The following is a 16,742-nucleotide window of genomic DNA, read 5'->3' on the forward strand; positions in this document are numbered from 1 at the left end:
CATCATGGACTTAAGTGCAAATGAACAGTCCAGAAGGACTCTGGGGTCATATGCTAACCCTACTACTGCTTCATATGGAAGTAGTATCTGTATACCTCCCATTAGAGCCAGCAGTTTTGAGCTAAACCCTCAGCTTATTATCATGGTGCAGCAAAATTGCCAGTATTCCGGTTTTCCACAGGAAGAACCTATTGAGTTTCTGGCACAGTTTTTAGAAATTGTTGATACCGTATATGATAAGGACGTAGATCAGGATGTCTATAGATTAATACTGTTTCCATTTGATGTAAAGGATCAAGCTAAAAGGTGGTTAAATAACCAACCCACAGCAAGCATAAGAACATGGAAACAGTTATCAGACAAATTCCTGAATCAATTTTTCCCTCCAAAGAGGATGACACAGCTAAGGCTGGACATCTAGGGCTTTAAACAAGAGGATAATGAATCCCTTTATAATGCCTGGGAGAGGTACAGAGGGATGCTGAGAAAATGCCCCTCTGAAATATTCTCAGACTAGGTACAGTTAGACATCTTCTACTATGGGCTTACAGAAAGAGCTCAAATGTCTCTAGACCACTCAGCTGATGGATCTATACACATGAGAAAGATGATTGAAGAGGCTCAAGAGCTGATAGATACGGTTGCTAGAAATCAACATTTGTACTCAAGCAGTGAGTCCTGCATAAAAGAAGAGGCTAGGGCAGTAACTACTGATCCTAATCCTCAAGAACAGATTGTTGACCTTAATCAACAATTACTCTTTATGACAAAATAATTAGCAGAATTTAAAGAGATATTCCAAGACACTAAAAATGCTAACAAGAATATGGAAGCACAATTGAATCACACAAGACAGCAGCTATCTAAACAGATAACAGAAGAATGCCAAGCTGTTCAACTAAAGAGCGGGAAGACATTGAATAATTCTGCTCAAAGTAGCAAAAAGTCAAGAAAGGAACAACTGACAGAGGATGACCAAACCACTGCCCAAAATCCCTCTGAGGACAGCAAGAGCCCAGAGAGGAATAATTCTGACGTTCAAACGCTAGAAAAGGGTGAAGGATTGGCGTCAAATGCCCAGTGGATGCCCACTTCTGGCGTTCAAATGCCAGAAAAGGGAGAAAAATTGGCGTTAAATGCCCATTCCCTGCCCAGTTCTGGCGTTCAAACGCCAGAAAAGGGTGGAAGCTGGCATTAAACGCCCATCCAGCACCCAATCCTGGCGTTCAAACGCCAATGAGGGATCACACACTTGCAAGTGCTGATAGTAACCCCTCTAAGAAGGCTTCTCCAACCACCTCTATAGGAAATAAACCTGTAGCAACTAAGGTTGAAGAATATAAAGCCAAGATGCCTTATCCTCAGAAACTCTGCCAAGCGGAATAGGATAAACAATTTGCCCACTTTGCAGACTATCTCAGGACTCTTGAGATAAAGATCCTGTTTGCAGATGCACTTGAGCAAATACCCTCTCTTATGCTAAGTTCATGAAAGGGATCTTAAGTCATAAGAAGGATTGGAGAGAAACTGAAAAAGTTTTTCTCACTGAAGAATGCAGTACAGTCATTCTGAAAAGCTTACCAGAGAAGTTTAAAGATCCAGAAAGCTTTATGATACCATGCACATTAGAGGGTGCTTGTACCAAGACAGCTCTATGTGACCTTGGAGAAAGTATCAACCTAATACCTGCATCCACTTTCAGAAAGCTTGGCTTGACTGAAGAAATAAAACCAACCTGGATATGTCTTCAACTTGCTGATGGCTCCATTAAATACCCATCAGGCATAATTGAGGACATGATTGTCAAGGTTGGGCCATTTGCCTTTCCCACTAACTTTGTAGTGCTGGAAATGGAGGAGCACAAAAGTGCAACTCTCATTCTAGGAAGACCTTTCCTAGCAACTGGACAAACTCTCATTGATGTCTAAAAAGGGGAAGTGACCCTGAGAGTCAATGAGGATGAGTTCGAGTTAAATGTTGTCAAAGCTATGCAGCATCCAGATAAATCAAATGACTACATGAGTGTTGATATTATTGACTCCTTGGTGGAAGAGATCAATATGACTGAGAGTCTCGAATCAGAGCTAGGGGACATCTTTAAAGATGTTCAGCCTGATTTGGAGGAACCAGAGGAAATAAAAGAACCTCTGAAAATTCCTCAGGAAGAGGATAAACCTCCTAAACCTGAGCTCAAACCACTACCACCATCCCTGAAATATGCATTTCTTGGAGAAGGTGACACTTTTCCGGTGATCATAAGCTCTACTTTAAATCCACAGGAAGAGAAAGCACTAATTCAGGTGTTAAGGACACACAAGACATCTCTTGGGTGGTCCATAAGTGATCTTAAGGGCATTAGCCCAGCAAGATGCATGCAAAAGATCCTATTGGAGGATGATGCTAAGCCAGTGGTTCAACCACAGAGGCGGCTAAATCCAGCCATCAAGGAGGTAGGTAGTGCAGAAAGAGGTCACTAAGTTACTAGAGGTTAGGATTATTTATCCTATTTCTGATAGCCCCTGGGTGAGCCCTGTCCACGTTGTCCCCAAGAAGGAAGGCATGACAGTGGTTCATAATGAAAAGAATGAACTGGTTCCTACAAGAACAGTTACAGGGTGGCATATGTGTATTGACTACAGAAGGCTCAATACAGCCATTAGGAAGGATCACTTTCCTTTACCATTCATAGACCAAATGCTAGAGAGACTAGCAGGTCATGAATATTACTACTTTTTGGATGGCTATTCAGGTTACAACCAAATTACAGTGGATCCTCAAGACCAAGAGAAAATAGTATTCACATGTCCTTCTGGAGTATTTGCCTACAGAAGGATGCCCTTTGGTTTGTGCAATGCACCTGCAACCTTTCAGAGGTGCGTGCTCTCTATCTTCTCTGATATGGTAGAAAAATTTCTGGAAGTCTTCATGGATAACTTTTCAGTATTTGGAGACTCATTCAGCTCCTGTCTTGACCATTTAGCACTTTTTCTGAAAAGATGCCAATAGACCAACCTAGTTTTAAACTGGGAAAAATGTCACTTTATGGTGAGTGAAGGAATTGTCCTTGGGCATAAAATTTCAAATAAGGGAATAGAGGTGGATCAAGCTAAAGTGGAGGTAATTGAAAAATTACCACACCCTGCCAATGTTAAGGCAATCAGAAGCTTTCTGGGGGCATGCAGGATTCTATAGGAGGTTTATAAAGGAATTTTTGAAAATTTCAAAATCTCTGAGCAATCTGCTAGCTGCTGACATGCCATTTGTGTTTGACACAGAGTGTCTATAGGCATTTGAAACTCTGAAAGCTAAGCTGGTCACAGCACCAGTTATTTCTGTACCAGACTGGACATTACCATTCGAACTAATGTGTGATGCTAGTGACTATGCCATTGGTGCAATATTAGGACAGAGGCATAACAAAATTCTGCACATCATTTATTACGCTAGCCGTGTTTTAAATGACGCACAAAAAAATTACACAACCACATAAAAGGAGTTGCTTGTAGTGGTTTATGCCATTGACAAGTTTAGATCATACTTAGTAGGATCAAAAGTGATTGTGTACACTGACCATGCTGCTCTTAAATACCTACTCACAAAGCAGGATTCAAAACCCAGGCTCCTAAGATGGGTGTTGCTTCTGCAAGAGTTTGATATAGAAATAAGAGACAGAAAAGGGACAGAGAACCAGGTAGTTGATCACCTGTCCCGGATAGAACCAGTAGCAGGAGCGTGCCTCCCTCCTACTGAGATATCTGAGACCTTTCCGGATGAGCAACTCTTCACCATTCAGGAAGCACCATGGTTTGCAGACATTGCAAATTATAAAGCTGTGAGGTTCATACCCAAGGAGTACAGCTGGCAGCAAACGAAAAAACTAATTTCTGATGCAAAGTACTACTTATGGGATGAACCATATCTCTTTAAGAGATGTGCAGACGGAATGATCCACAGATGCGTACCTAGAGAAGAGGCACAGAAGATCCTATGGCATTGCCATGGATCACGATATGGAGGACATTTCAGAGGTGAGCGAACAGCCACTAAGGTCCTCCAATGTGGGTTCTACTGGCCTACTCTCCATAGAGATGCCCGAGAGTTTGTGCGTAACTGTGACAATTGCCAGAGAGCTGGTAACTTACCTCATGGTTATGCCATGCCTCAACAAGGGATCTTAGAGATTGAGTTATTTGATGTATGGGGTATTGACTTCATGGGTCCTTTCCCACCATCATACTCAAACACGTACTTTCTGGTGGCAGTAGACTACGTATCTAAATAGGTAGAAGCAATTGCCACACCCACTAATGATACTAAGACAGTACTAAAGTTCCTCTAGAAATATATCTTCAGCAGATTTGGTGTTCCCAGAGTACTAATTAGTGACGGGGGCACTCATTTCTGCGATAAACAGCTTTACTCTGCTATGGTCTGATATGGAATTAGCCACAAAGTAGAAACAACATATCATCCACAGACAAATGGGAAGGCTGAAATCTCTAATAGAGAACTAAAAAGAATCCTGGAACGGACTGTAATTGCCCGTAGAAAGGATTGGGCAAAAAGCTTAGATGATGCTCTGTGGGCATACAGAACAGCATTCAAGACTCCTATATGAACCTCTCCATACCAGCTTGTGTATGGCAAGGTCTGTCATCTGCCCGTGGAACTGGAACATAAAGCCTACTGGGTAACCAGATTCCTAAACCTGGATGCTAAGTTAGCTGGAGAGAAAAGATTGCTCCAGCTGAATGAGCTAGAGGAATTTAGACTCAATGCTTTTGAAAATGCAAAAATTTATAGGGAGAAAGCAAAAAGGTGGCAGGACAAGAAACTGTCATGTAGAATCTTTGAACCAGGATAGAAGGTTCTGCTGTTTAACTCTAGGCTCAGATTGTTTCCCGGGAAATTGAAATCCCGGTGGAGGGGACCATATGTGATTACAAGTGTGTCACCATATGGATATGTTGAGCTTCAGGATATTGACTATGACAAAAAGTTCATTGTTAATGGACAGAGAATCAAACATTATCTTGAAAGCAATTTTGAGCAAGAATGCTCAAAACTGAGACTAGAATAAAGCTCAGTCAAGGTCCAGCTAAAGACAATAAAGAAGCGCTTATTGGGAGGCAACCCAATGTTCTTTAATTATATATATTTATTTTCCATTGTTATTGTATATTTTCTTTAGGTTGATGATCATGTGGAGTCATAAAAACAACTGAAAAAGCAAAAACAGAATGAAAAATAGCATTAAAAACAGCACACCCTGGAGGAGGAGCTTACTGGCGTTCAAATGCCAGAAAAGGGCACCAGACTGGCGTTTAACGCCAGTAAAGGGCACCAAGCTGGCGTTAAACGCCAGAAATGGGCAGCAACCTGGCATTTAACGCCAGGATTGGCACTCAAAGGGGCGTTTACACATTCCAATAACACCCTTCACCAAATACTCTTCTCTATCACCTCTTAACCACTCACACCTCTCCATCTCCTCCATTTTCTTCTTCTTCTCCTCCCTTCTTTCTTCTTTTGCTCGAGGACGAGCAAACCTTCTAAGTTTGGTATGGAAAAAGTATTGCTTTTTTGTGTTTCCATAACCATTTGTGGCACCTAAGGCCAGAGAAACCTCTAGAAAGAGGAAAGGGAAGGCAAAAGCTTCCACCTCCGAGTCATGGAAAATGGAGAGATTTATCTCAAAAGCCCATCACTAAGAAAAGGATGGAGAAAATAAGAGAGCCCACTCATGGACCTCAACAAGAGCATTCCACTATCCTCCATGAAATGAGAGAGAAGTAACAAAGGCAAGGAAGAGACATAGAGGAGCTAAAGCACTTCATAAGATCTTCAAGAGGAAGAACAAGCTGCCATCACTAAGGTGGACCCATTCTTTAATTTCCTTGTTCTTATTTTTCTGTTTTTTTATTTTCTATGCTTTATGCTTATCTATATTTGTGTCTTTATTACATGATCATTAGTGTCTAGTGCCTATGCTTTAAAGTTATAATTGTCCTATAAATCCTTCACCTCTCTTAAAGAAAAAAATATTTTCTGAAAAAGAAAAAGAAGTACATGAATTTTGAATTTTAAAATAGTTTAATTATTTTGATGTGGTGGCAATACTTTTGTTTTCTGAATGAATGCTTGAACAGTGCATATTTTTGATATTATTGTTTATGAATATTAAAATTGTTGGCTCTTGAAAGAATAATGAAAAAGGAGAAATGTTATTGATAATCTGAAAAATCATAAAATTGATTCTTGAAGCAAGAAAAAGCTGTGAAAAAAAATATGGCGAAAAAAAAAGAAAAAAAAGAAAGAAGAAGAGAGAAAAAGAAAAATCAAGCAGAAAAAGCCAATAGCCATTTAAACCAAAAGGCAAGGGTAAAAAGGGCCCAAGGCTTTGAGCATTAATGGATAGGAGGGCCTAAAGGAGGAAAACAAAATGCTTAGGGACACGGCCAAGACTCATAAAGTAACTGTGTTCAAGAATCAACATACTGTACTAGGAGAATCAATAACACTATCTGAATTTTGAGTTCCTATAGATGCCAATCATTCTGAACTTCAAAGGATAATGTGAGATGCCAAAACTGTTCAGAAGCAAAAAGCTAAGAGCCCCGCTCATCTAATTAAGACTGATCTTCATAGATGTTTTCGGAATTTATTGTATATTCTCTTCTTTTTATCCTATCTTGTTTTTAGTTGCTTGGGGACAAGCAACAATTTAAGTTTGGTGTTGTGACGAGCGGATAATTTATACGCTTTTTGGCATTATTTTTAGTATATTTTAGTTAGTTTTTATTGTGTTTTTATTCAAAAATCATATTTCTAGACTTTACTATGAGTTTGTGTGTTTTTCTGTGATTTCAGGTATTTTCTAGCTGAAATTGAGGGACCTGAGCAAAAATCTAATTCAAGGGATGAAAAGGGACTGCAGATGCTGTTGGATTCTGACCTCCCTAGACTCAAAGTGGATTTTCTGGAGCTACAGAAGCCCAATTGGTGCACTCTCAATTACGTTGGAAAGTAGACATCTTGGGATTTCCAGCAGTATATAATAGTCTATAATTTTTCCGAGATTTGATGGCCCAAACCGGCGTTCCAAGTCAGCATAAAAATTATGGCGTCAAAACGCCAGAACTGGCATAAAAGCTTGAGTTAAACACCTAAACTGGCACAAAAGATGGCGTTTAACTCCAAGAAAAGTCTCTACATGTGAAAGCTTCAATGCTTAGCCTAAGCACACACCAAGTGGGCCCGGAAGTGGATTCTGCATCATTTACTCATTTCTGTAAACCTTAGGCTACTAGTTTTCTATAAATAGGACCTTTTGCCACTGTATTTACACACCTCATGACACTTTACACGTTTCATATTGTATTTGTGACAGCATGAGTCTCTAAACCCCATGGTTGGGGATGAGGGGCTCTGCTGTGTCTCGATGAATTAATGCAATTACTACTGTTTTCATTTCTATCATGCTTGTTTCCATTCTAAGATATTCACTTGCATTTCAACCTGATGAATGTTATGATCCATGACACTCATCATTATTCTCACCTATGAACACGTGCCTAACAACCACCTCCATTCTATTTGCAATAGCTTTAGTGCATATCTCTTGGGTTTCTAATCTAAGATTAGAACCTTCGTGGTGTAGGCTAGAATTATTGGCGGCCATTCCTGAGATCTGAAAGGTCTAAACCTTGTCTGTGGTATTCGGAGTAGGATCTGGGAAGGGATGACTGTGACGAGCTTCAAACTCACGAGTACTGGGCGTAGTGACAGATGCAAAAGGATCAATGGATCCTATTCCAACATGAGTGAGAACCGACAGATGATTAGCCGTGCGGTGACAGCGCATTTGGACCATTTTCACTGAGAGGACGGATGGTAGCCATTGACAATGGTGATCCACCAACATACAGCTTGCCATGGAAGGAGCCTTGCATGTGTGAAGAAGAAGATAGTAGGAAAGCAGAGATTCAGAAGACAGAGCACCTCCAAAACCTCAACCTGTTCTCCATTACTGCATCACAAGTATTTATTTCATGTTCTTTTACTTTTTACAATTAAAACTAAGAATCATTATTGATATCCTGACTAAGAATTACAAGATAACCATAGCTTGCTTCAAGCTGACAATCTCCGTGGGATCGACCCTTACTCACGTAAGGTATTACTTGGACGACCCAGTGCACTTGCTAGTTAGTTGTGCGGAATTGTAAAAGTGTGATTGTAATTTCGTACACCACTTAGATTAGGCATTTTAGTTTTAATTTTATTTAAATTTTGCCTTTTTATTTTCGAAATTTTCTCTAATAATAGTATTAATATTTTTCTTTAATTTCTGAAATTAAGTTTGGTGTCACCTAGTTAATTTTATTTTTCTTGTTAATTTTTGATTTTTTTAATTCAGTTATTATTTTCAAATTTTTATTTATTTAGTAATTTTATTTTAGTATTTTACATATGTTACCTCACTGGGAGTTCTCTGCACTCTGACGTAGAGAATCCCATCTTTTCTTATCTTCTGTTTGTTTATGCGTAGGAACAGAGACAAGGAACCTCTTTTAGACTTTGATCCTGAACCTGAAAAGACTCTTAGGTGACGTTTACAACAAGCAAGACTTTGCAAGGCTACAGAATCCACTATGGATCATAATAATGCTGTTAATGCCAATGTAGCAAATCCGAATGGGAATGAAGAACAAAGGAGAGTGCTTGGCTCTTACTCTGCTCCTACTGCAAATCTCTATGGTAAAAGCATTGTGGTGCCTCCTATAACTGTGAACAACTTTGAGTTGAAGCCATAATTGGTCACCCTGGTGCAACAAAATTGCCAGTATCATGGTCTTCCCCACGAAGACCCAAATCAATTTATTTGTAATTTTCTGCAGATTTATGATACTGTAAAGACAAATGGAGTGAACCCAGAGGTGTACAAACTCATGCTCTTCCCATTTGCTCTAAGGGATGGAGCAAAGCTATGGCTAGATTCACAACCTAAGGAGAGTTTGAATACTTGGGACAAGGTTGTTACTGAGTTTCTTACTAAATTTTTCCCACCAAAGAAGCTGACTAAGCTTAGGGTGGAGGTTCAGACCTTCAGGCAGAGGGATGGTGAAACTCTTTATGAAGCTTGGGAGAGGTACAAGCTACTGATTAGGTAATGTCCTCTGGACATGTTTTCTAAATGGACCCAACTAGACATCTTTTATGAAGGCTTGGGTGAAATGTCTAAGATGTGCTTAGATAATTCTGTAGGTGGTTCATTGCACAAGAAGAAGACACCGGAGGAGACTATTGAGCTGATTGAATTGGTTTCTAGCAACCAATATTTATATTCATCCAACAGGAATCTTGTGAACTCTGAGGCTCCTCAGAAGAAGGGTGTTATGGAAGTAGAAGCTCTTAATGCTCTTCTTGCTCAGAATAAGCTTATGTCTTAGCAAATAAGTCTACTTACTCAACAGATGGGTGGAATGCAAGTCTTAGCTATCAACACCCAAAACCCATCTCAAGAGATCTCTTATGACATGACAGGTAATTTTGTGCAAAATGATAATTATGATTATGCTCAATTCTCTTCTGAACAGTTCAATTACATAGGGAGTGGTCCTAGGAATCTCAACAATGATCCATATTCTAAGACATACAATCAGGGATGGAGAAATCACCCAAATTTTGGATGGAGGGACCAATCTCAGAGACCTCAAAACTTCAACAATAATTCTCAGGGCGGCTTCCAACAGAACAATCACAATAACCGCCAATTCCAGTCTCAGCAGCAACAACCACCTCAGCAAGCAAACTCTAAATCCCAAGAAGATTCTAATTGGGAGATGATGAGGAGTTTCATGCAGGAAACCAGAGCCTCCATTAGAAACTTAGAGGTGTAAATGGGCCAACTGAGCAAGCAAATACCTGAAAGGTCTGCAAGTACATTTCCAAGTGATACAGTGGTGAACCCAAGAGAAGATTGTAAGGTTATTCAATTGAGAAGTGGTAAAACAGCTGGCTCTGAGACAAGGGCCAATGAAGAGCTAGTTGAGAAGAAAGCTCCAGAGGAGAAGAAGGAAGAAGTGGAGCACGCCCCTCCAAAGCGTGCAGACAACCCGTTCCCTGACTCTCTTGACACGTACCCTACATTGCCAAAGGCTCCTGAATACAAGCCAAAAATGCCATATCCTCAGAGACTTCAGAAGGCTTCCAAAGAAAAGTAATTATCTAAATTTTTAGATGTCTTCAAGAAGCTACAGATCAACATTCCTTTTGCAGAGGCTCTTGAGCAGATGCATCTTTATGCTAAATTTATGAAAGAATTGTTGACTAACAAGAGGAATTGGAAAGAACAAGAAGCCGTGGTGTTAACCAAGGAATGCAGTGCTATTATTCAACATAAACTTCCTGAGAAAATGCAAGATCCAGGGAGCTTTGTGATTCCTTGTACCATTGGAGATGTCACCATTCAGAGAGCTTTATGTGATCTTGGAGCTAGCATCAATCTCATGCCATTTTCAGTGATCAAAAAGCTTTAAATTGAGGAGGTAAAACCCACTCGTATTTGTCTTCAACTTGCTAATCTTTCTATTAAATTACCTGTGGGTGTTGTTGAGGATTTACTTGTGAAAGTGGGACCATTTATTTTTCCTACTGATTTTGTTATATTAGACACGGAAGAGGATGTAAAATCCTCTATTATTCTTGGTAGACCCTTTTTAGCTACAGGTAGAGCTTTGATTGATGTGCAAAAGGATGAATTAACCCTGAGGGTCAATGAAGAACAGGTGGTCCTGAATGTTTTTGAAGCTCTCAAGCACCCTAATGATTCTAAAGGGTGTATGAGAATTGATGTTGTTGAACAACTTGTTCAAGAAGTACTGGAAGCTGAGGTACTTGATGACATTCTGGATCCTATCTCTGAATATGAGTTAGTGGAAGTTGATGATTCACCACCCCAGAAGGCTTTGGTTCACATGCCTAAGGCAGAGGAGGAAGCCCCCAAGCTTGAGCTCAAACCTTTACCTCCTTCTCTGAAGTATATGTTCTTGGGTGAAAATGATTCCTATCCAGTGATTATTAGCTCTTTCCTGAAGCCTGAAGAGGAAGAGGCACTTATTTTAGTACTCAGGAGCCATAAAACAGCTCTTGGGTGGACCATTGGTGACTTGAAGGGGATTAGTCCAACCAAGTGCATGCACAAGATCCTCCTTGAAGATGATGCTAAACCAGTTGTGCAACCACAAAGGAGACTTAATCCAACTATAAAAGAGGTGGTCCAAAAAGAGGTAATGAAACTATGGGAAGCAGGTATTATTTACCCTAATTCTGACAGTCCTTGGGTAAGTCCTGTACAGGTAGTTCCCAAGAAAGGAGGGATGACAGTGATCAAGAATGAAGAGAATGAGCTTATTCCTACAAGAACAATCACAGGATGGAGAATGTGTATAGACTACAGGAGGCTCAACACTGCTACAAGGGAGGATCATTTCCCCCTGCCTTTCATTGATCAGATGCTTGAGAAGTTAGCTGGTCATTCCTTTTACTGCTTTCTAGATGGATATTCTGGATATAACCAAATTGCAGTGGACCCTCAAGATCAAGAGAAGACAGCATTCACATGCCCCTTTGGAGTATTTGCCTACAGAAGAATGCCTTTTAGACTTTGCAATGCTCCAGCAACTTTTCAAAGGTGTATGCTTTCAATTTTTTCTGATATGGTTGAAAAGTTTATTGAGATATTTATGGATGACTTTTCTATTTTTGGTAATTCTTTTGAATCCTGCCTTAAGCATTTATCTCTTGTCTTGAAACGGTGTCAAGAATCAAACCTTGTTTTAAATTGGGAAAAATGCCATTTTATGGTTACAGAAGGTATTGTTCTTGGACACCGGATTTCAAGTAAGGGAATTGAGGTTGACAGAGCAAAGGTGGAGGTAATTGAAAAATTACCACCACCAACTAATGTTAAGGCAGTTAGGAGTTTTTTGGGTCATGCAGGATTTTATAGAAGATTTATAAAGGATTTTTCTAAGATTGCTAAACCATTAAGCAACCTGTTGGTTGTTGATGTTCCTTTTGTCTTTGATTCTGATTGTTTGCATGCTTTTGAAACTCTGAAAGCAAACCTTACCTCTGCTCCCATTATAGCTCCCCCAGACTGGGATTTACCATTTGAATTAATGTGTGATGCTAGTGATTTTGCTATAGGATCTGTTTTAGGACAGAGGCATGGTAATCTTGTACATGTCATTTACTATGCCAGTCGTGTGTTAAATGATGCTCAAAAGAATTACACAACTACAGAAAAGGAATTATTAGCTTTTGTGTATGCTGTTGATAAGTTTAGGTCCTATTTACTTGGTTCTAAGGTTATTGTTTATACTGACCATGCTACTTTGAAGTACCTTCTAACCAAACAGGATTCTAAACCAAGATTAATCAGATGGGTGTTGCTCCTTCAGGAGTTTGATATTGAGATAAAAGACAAGAAAGGGTCAGAAAATCAAGTAGCTGACCATCTCTCCAGAATTGAGCCTGAAGCAGGAGTACAACCACCCACAGCTGTGACTGAGACGTTTCTGGATGAGCAATTATTCCTCATTCAGCAGGCTCCATGGTTTGCAGACATTGCAAATTATAAAGCCATGAATTTTATCCCAAGGGAGTACAGCAGGCAACAAGTAAAGAAGCTATTGACTGATGCCAAGTACTACATTTGGGAGGAACCATACCTCTTTAAAAGGTGTTCAGATGGCATCATCCGAAGATATGTCCCAGATGAAGAAACACAGTAGATTCTTTGGCACTGTCATGGTTCTGATTATGGAGGTCACTTTGGTGGTGAAAGGACAGCTACAAAGGTCCTTCAGAGCTGGTTTTACTGGCCGACCCTCTTCAGAGACTCAAGAGCATTTGTGAAGCACTGTGACAGATGTGAAAAAGCTACAAATCTCCCTGCCAACCATGAAATGCCACAGCAGGGGATTCTTGAGGTTGAGTTATTTGATGTGTGGGGTATTAATTTCATGGGACCTTTCCCACCCTCACATTCAAACAACTATATTCTAGTGGCAGTTGATTATGTGTCCAAGTGGGTGGAAGCTGTGGCTCTACCCACCAATGATGCCAAGGTGGTAATCAGCTTTCTTCAGAGATATTTCTTTAGCCAGTTTGGTGTCCCAAGGACACTCATTAGTGATGGAGAAAGTCACTTCTGTAACAGACAGCTGGACTCTCTTCTACAGAGATATGGATTCCATCATAAAGTGGCAACCCCTATCACCCTCAGACAGGTGGACAGGTTGAAGTTTCCAACAGGGAACTTAAGAGGATTTTAGAGAAGACCGTCAGTGTTTCAAGAAAGGACTGGTCTAGGAAGCTTGATGATGCTCTCTGGGCATACCGGACAGCTTACAAGACTCTTATTGCATGTCCCCTTATCAGTTAGTCTATGACAAAACCTGTCACTTGCCAGTTGAGTTGGAGCACAAAGCTTACTGGGCAATCAGGTATCTGAATCTTGATTCCGAAGATACAGGAATTAAGCGAATGCTTCAGTTGAATGAGCTTGATGAGTTCAGATATTCAGCCTATGAGAATGCCAAGCTCTATAAGGAGAGAACCAAGCTACTGCATGACAAGAAGATTGACATCAGAGTCTTTGAGCCAGGACAGAGAGTGCTTCTATATAATTCAAGGCTCAAATTCTTTCCCGGGAAGCTGAAATCCTGGTGGTTAGGACCGTTTGTGGTTGCCAGAGCTTCACCATATGGTCATGTAGAAATACAGGAAGAAAATTCTGACAGAAAATTTACAGTGAATGGCCAGAGGCTGAAGCACTATCTTGGAGGCGATATTGATTGCCAGAGGTCCACTCATCTGCTGAACTAGCAGAACTGACAGTCAAGCTAGTGACGTTAAGGAAGCGCTTATCGGGAGGCAACCTGATGAGCGGATAATTTATACGCTTTTTGGCACTGTTTTTAGTATGTTTTTAGTAGAATCTAGTTACTTTTAGGGATGTTTTCATTAGTTTTTATGTTAAATTCACATTTCTGGACTTTACTATGAGTTTGTATGTTTTTCTGTGATTTCAGGTATTTTATGGCTGAAATTGAGGGACTTGAGCAAAAATCAGATTCAGAGGTTGAAGAAGGACTGCTGATGCTGTTGGATTCTGACCTCCCTGTACTCAAAGTGGATTTTCTGGAGCTACAGAATTCAAACTGGCGCGCTTTTAATTGCGTTGGAAAGTAGACATCCAGGGCTTTCCAGCAATGTATAATAGTCTATACTTTGAACGAGTTTAGACGATGTAAAAGGGAGTTGAACGCCAGTTCTACGCTGCTGTCTGGAGTTAAACGCCAGAAACAAGTCACAAACCAGAGTTGAACACCAGAAATACGTTACAACCTGGCGTTCAACTCCAAGAATGACCTCTGCACGTGTAACATTCAAGTTCAGCCCAAGCACACACCAAGTGGGCCTCGGAAGTGGATTTATGCATCAATTACTTACTTCTGTAAACCCTAGTAACTAGCTTAGTATAAATAGGACTTTTTAGTATTGTATTAGATATCTTTTGATCATTTTTGAGATCTCTAGACCTCCATGGGAGGCTGGCCACTCGGCCATGCTTACCCTATATTCACTTATGTATTTTTCAATGGTAGAGTTTCTACACTCCATAGATTAAGGTGTGGAGCTCTGCTGTTCCTCAAATATTAATGCAAAGTACTACTGTTTTTCTATTCAATTCAACTTATTCCGCTTCTAAGATATTCATTCGCACTTCAACCTGAATGTGATGAACGTGACAATCATCATCATTCCCATGAACGCGTGCCTGACAACCACTTCCGTTCTACCTTCGATTGAATGATTATCTCTTAGATCTCTTAATCAGAATCTTCGTGGTGTAAGCTAGATTGATGGCGGCATTCATGAGAATTCGGAAAGTCTAAACCTTGTCTGTGGTAATCCAAGTAGGATTCAGGGATTGAATGACTGTGACGAGCTTCAAACTCGCAAGTGCTGGGCGTAGTGACAGACGCAAAAGGAGGGTGAATCCTATTCCAGCATGATCGGGAACCTCAGATGATTAGCCGTGCTATGACAGAGCATTTGGACCATTTTCACAAGAGGAGGGGAGGTAACCATTGACAACGGTGATGCCCTTGCATAAAGCCAGCCATGGAAAGGAGTAAGACTGATTGGATGAAGACAACAGGAAAGCAGAGATTCAGCGGAACGGAAGCATCTCTACACGCTTATCTGAAATTCTCACCAATGAATTACATAAGTGTTTCTATCCTTATTTTCTGTTTATTTACTATTAATTTCAAAAACTCCATAATCAATTATTATCCGCCTGACTGAGATTTACAAGGTGACCATAGCTTGCTTCATACCAACAATCTCCGTGGGATCGACCCTTACTCACGTAAGGTTTATTACTTGGACGACCCAGTGCACTTGCTGGTTAGTTGTATCGAAGTTGTGACAAATTATGAATTGAGATTAGAGCACCAAGCTCTTGGAGCCATTATCAGAGATCACAATTTTGTGCACCAAGTTTTTGGCGCCGTTGCCGGGGATTGTTCGAGTTTGGACAACTGACGGTTCATCTTGTTGCTCAGATTGGGTAACTTTCTTTTCGTTTTCTTTTCAAAAATTTTTCAAAAATCTTTCAAAAATTTGTCCTTTGTTTTCGAAAAAAATTTCAAAAAAAAAAAATGTTTTCAAAAATATATTTTTCTTCAGAATTTTTAAGAATGAATTCTAGTGTTTCATGAAGCATATGAAGCCTGACTGGCTGTAAAGCCATGTCTAAATTCTTTTGGACTGAGGCTTCCAAACCATCAGCATAGAAGCAAGTTACCTTGATAAGTATTGAGCAGTATATTCTCTGATGTTACATGCTAAAGCTTGGCTGGCTATTAAGCCATGCCTGACCCTTTGATTGGAGCTTTAGACTAAAGAGCATAAGATTCCTGGAATTCATATAAAAAATTTTGGAATCCTTATTTTTATTTTTCAAAATGATTTTCGAAAAAATTAAAAGAAAATACAAAAAAAATCATAAAATCATAAAAATAAAATATATTTCATGTTTGAGTCTTGAGTCAAGTTGAAAGTTTGGTGTCAATTGCATATTCATCTTGCATTTTTTGAAAAAATTCATGCATTCATAATGTTCTTCATGATCTTCAAGTTGTTCTTGGTAAGTCTTCTTGTTTGATCTTGATGTTTTCTTGTTTTGTGTCATTTCTTGTTTTTCATATGCATTTTTGCATTCATAGTGTCTAAACATGAAAGATTTCTAAGTTTGGTGTCTTGCATGTTTTCCTTGCATTAAAAATTTTTCAAAAATAAGTTCTTGATGTTCATCTTGACATTCAAGGTGTTCTTGGTGTTCATCTTGACATTCATAGCATTCTTGCATGCATTCATTGTTTTGATCTAAAATCTCCATGCATTGAGCATTTTTAGTGTTTTTCTCTCTCATCATTAAAAATTCAAAAATAAAAAAAAATATCTTTCCCTTTTTCTCTCTCAAAATTTTGAAAATTAGATTTGACTTTTTCAAAAATTTTTAAAAATCTAGTTGTTTTTATGAGTCAAATCAAATTTTCAATTTAAAAATCTTATCTTTTTTGAAATCTTTTTCAAAAATAAAATCTTTTTCATTTTTCTTAGTTATTTTCGAAAATTTTAAAAATATTTTTCTTATTTTT

This window comes from Arachis ipaensis, chromosome B09, assembly GCF_000816755.2.
Source record: "Arachis ipaensis cultivar K30076 chromosome B09, Araip1.1, whole genome shotgun sequence".
Lineage (NCBI taxonomy): Eukaryota > Viridiplantae > Streptophyta > Magnoliopsida > Fabales > Fabaceae > Arachis > Arachis ipaensis.